Genomic DNA, 4358 nt, shown 5'->3' with positions numbered 1-4358 from the left:
GGAGGCGTGTTGCGGGGTGGGGGGGTGGGGGCGAGGGGCGATTGGCCAAAGAGACGCGGGAGGGGGGGAGAGGAGGGGGGTCGGCGATGAATCGGGAGGGGGAAGCGCCGACGACGACGAGGGGCAGCGACGAAACTTGTGGGTGGGTGGGCTTCCGCGCTCGGCTTTATTAGGGGCCGTGGGCCGTGGGTCGTGGGTTGGTGCGACTGGACGGGACACTTGGGGAGCCGATGGGCCTGCACCCGGACTGGTTCCGTCAGACGGCCCACGAAACAGAATATATAGATAGCCAGATATACGAACCATTAAAATTCTTTAAAAATACTGCACATTTAAATTCTTGTACATTTTTAAAAATTAAGAAAAAAAATCATGGATATTTCGAAAACCGGAGAAATGAATGACAATGAAATCCAATTGGCTGCCTTTTTCATTGGTTTTTTTAAGGAGCAATAAGCCTTTTTTCAACTAGGAAATTAGGAATCCCATGGGAACCTCAAACACATCCCTAGGAACCTCAAACTGAAAGGCTTACAAATCATTCCACTACTTTTGCCGTTCGTTTGATTTGGAAGTGCGTCTCTAGAGTCCCAACAAATTATTATTTTTGCCTCGTCAATTAATTAAGAAGAAGAGAATTGCCAGTTAATTTACGGAAAACCGGACGAAAACCGATACAAACAACCCAATGCGGACTACTCGCAAAGAATGAAACACCGTAATCGTTCAAGCGACACTTCAAACACACAACAACCACAATCCTCGACACTTGCACAACTCAACGGAACTCCTGACAAGCTCGCCGACAATGACAAGAATTGGGCATCCTCCATCATAGAATCGTGGACACCTTTCGGATGGTGCTACCCTTCTCACTTTTATTCCTTCTTGATTTCTCCTTGCTTCGATTCTCCTTTAGGGGACAACCACTTGGCTTGCCAGTTGGGGGTTGATCAGCTACCCATTTGTCAAGGAAATCATAAAACTCGTTGAATTTCTTGGTGTAGCTATCGTCAACCAAGACGCTCGTAGGAGTAGGCACCAACACATTGGTCGCATCGACGTCCTCAACTAGAGGGACCACCGACACGACATCATCGACTATAGGAACCACTGTCATAGGAGTAGGCACCAACACACTGGTCGCATCGACGTCCTCAACCAGTGGGACCATCGACACGACATCCTCGACTATAGGAACCGCTATCACAATGGAATCAGGCACCTCCAGTTGCTCACATTGCTCACATGACAGAGGCGAAAGATGTCCCTCACACGACTTCGCCGATGAGTCCACCTCCAGCTGCTCCAAAGACAAAGGCGAAGCAGGACTCAGGCATAGCTTCCGTAGCTCGGGCATGATCTAAAGCACCGGAGCCTCGAGTACAGCGATGGACTCGCCCTCGGTGGTAGGCATCAGAGGGGACAAGGTCGATGATGGCGAAGAATTGTTCCCAACATGAGGGGAGAAACATCCATATAGCTCTTGCCTAGAGCAGCGCGATGGCAATGTCGATTGCCAATCAGTAATGGAGCGAGCGTGTTCGGGAATGGCAGAAAATTCAGCAAAACTAACTTTGGGAGGGACTGGCCCAAGCACGATTTACCGTACGGAAAACAAATCCAAACAAATTGAAACCATCCGCAAATTTGCGGCCATATTACACCGACAAATTAAGATCCGCACGGAGACGACGATGACGACAGTGCGCAGGGCCGGCCCTATATTTAGGGAGGCCCTAGGCGAACTCGATGACCATGGGCCCCTAAGTCCTAAGACCACATATATGTATGTGTATATGTGATACATAAACAAGCATGTATATATAACTTCATTTGCATAATATTAAAAGTAAACTTTCAATCACACAACTTAGTTTAAAATTTGACTATAAATAATTGTTGGATAATGCCATATTACGGTAGAAATACTAAAAAGATAGCAAAATAAAACTAGACATGCACACAAAATGACAAAAAAGTATAGATCTAATGATTGTTGGCTAATGTTAAAAAATTATGAAGCAAAAAGTATACAAACAATTAGAAATTTATAGATCGGATGATCAGAACCCTAGATATGTACACAGAATGGCAAAAATTAAGATGATTGAATAACTACCATGAAAGATTGAATTGGAAAATTGTACATAAAAAAATTAAAACTTTGTCAGATGAATCATGGATGAATAGTTGAATAAAATTGGGGCGGATGGATGAATGGATCAGAAACATGGATACATGATACATACTGTTCTGCGTTGACATACGTATAACGTACTGCCGGAAGGCTGGGTTGCCGGACTGCTGCTCGCAGGGACTTTTTCACTATTCTGACTCTTTCAGTAAACTTTGTCACAAAATGAACTCGACATGAAATTATTTCACGATCTGACCATTTTTAGCAACGCCATAGCCCGCGGTGTTTCTGTCCAACATAGCAACGCCGAGGTAGCTAGCGCTTCTGTCCAACAAAAAAACGCCGAGGTAGCTCGCGTTTTGGACCATGTAAGAAACGCCATAGGCTTTGGTGTTTCTGACCAAGAAACAAAGGCCATATGTCTTGGCGTTGCGGCCCTGGTTATCGAGTAGTTTCTTACCTTGGCGTTTCTAAGAAGGCCGGAAACGCCGCTAGCCTTGGCGTTTCTGGCACGGCGTCTCTGGCAGCTGAGGAGGAAGACCCTGACGAGGCAGCGAGTGGGTTGGGTGCTAGTGAAGTAACGCCAAGGCCTATGGCGTTTCTCATCTGGTCCGAAACGCGAGCTACCTTGGCGTTTTTTTGTTGAATAGAAGCGCTAGCTACCTCGGCGTTGGTATGTTAGATAGAAACGCCGCGGGCTATGGCGTTTCTAAAAGGGTTAGATCGTGAAATACTTTCATATCGAGTTCACTTTGTGACAAAGTTTGCTGAAAGGGTCAAAATAGTGATTTCGGCCTGCTCGCAGCGGCTAGCGGCGACAACGAGCGGGAGCGGCCGAGGCTCCGAACGAGGTGCGATGGGACGACGAATACGAGCCGACGAGCAATGAAAAAAAAAAGCCAGATCCCTTTTTCTTGGAGAATCAGAAGCCAGATCTTCGGAGTTCCGATTGATTTGTTTCACAGGTAAGTGCGCTAACGCACTAACCACTGGACCCACCAACCTTGACGTGATTGTTTCCATCATTTTCGGCTGTTATAGTTTCTTTCTTTCTTTTCTTTCTTTTTTTTGGAATGGTTTCTTCAAAAAAATTTCTTTTTTCTATTTTTATTTTCGGTTTTTGTTTTCTGTTTCCTTTTTTATAAATACGTGAACTTTTTTCAAAATGCATGAACTTTTTTTCAAATTAGGTGAACTTTTTTGAAAATCGATGAACTTATTCAAAATTGATGAACTTTTTTTAAAAATTTATAAACTTTTTTCAAAATTGATGAAACTATTTTTCTCCAACTCGATGGACTTTTTCTTTAAATTTGTGAACTCTTGTCAAAATTGATGAACTATTTCTCCAACTTGATGAACTTTTTTCAAAACTGATGAATTATTTCTTCAAATTTGTGAACTTTTTCAAAATCGGTGAACTCTTCCTCTAGCCCAATGAATTTTTAACTAATGGATGAGTTATTTATTAAAATTTGTGAACTTTTTCTAAAATGGATGAACTATTTTTCAAACTTTATGAATTTTTTCAAAATCGATGAACTTTTTTAAATATTCATTAGCTTTTTTTAAGAAATCGATGAACTTTTTTCAATATTGATTAGCTTTTTTAAGAAATCGATGAACTTTTTTAATGTTTTGTGAACTTTTCTTCAATTGAACTTGCACGTCGTCGCTAATTTTGCAAAAAAGTCCCTATGGTTTTCGATATTCAACCCGCGGTCCTTTTTAAAGTGAGAAAAAAATGTTTCGAGCCCAGATCTGGCCCGCCCAGGCCCGAGTGCCGCCGTCACCACCAGCGCCCGACTCCGAGCTCCTCCTCCCGTGCGCCTCCTCCCTGGCCTCCCTCGCGCGTCGTCCGGCGACCGGCGCCGCCGCCGCCGACCACCCAGGTCACGCCGCCGCTTCCATGCCTTTTCTCTCTCTAATCTTCTTGTCTCTCCTCTCCAGGAGCTCAGCGCCAGCGCCATGGATGTCCAGTCCTCGAGCTCTCCTCGGAGGTTCGAACGCCGCCACGGGACCTCCACCAGCCAGATCCGGCGCCTACCTCCCGGATCCGCGCTCCCTCCACCTCCTCTACCCGATCCGGCGCCGCCGAACCCGCCATGACCTCCACCATGGAGTTCCTATAGCTCGTCCCCTGCCTCCTCGTCCTGTGCTAGAGGGAGACGCCCCTCCAGCGCATCCAGGACAAGGCCCACCACCAGCCGGTCGTTGT

The sequence above is a fragment of the Triticum aestivum genome, chromosome 3B (genome assembly GCF_018294505.1).
Source record: "Triticum aestivum cultivar Chinese Spring chromosome 3B, IWGSC CS RefSeq v2.1, whole genome shotgun sequence".
Classification (NCBI taxonomy): Eukaryota; Viridiplantae; Streptophyta; class Magnoliopsida; order Poales; family Poaceae; genus Triticum; species Triticum aestivum.
The sequence above is the reverse complement of the archived record's forward strand: the minus strand, read 5'-3'. Positions refer to the sequence as shown.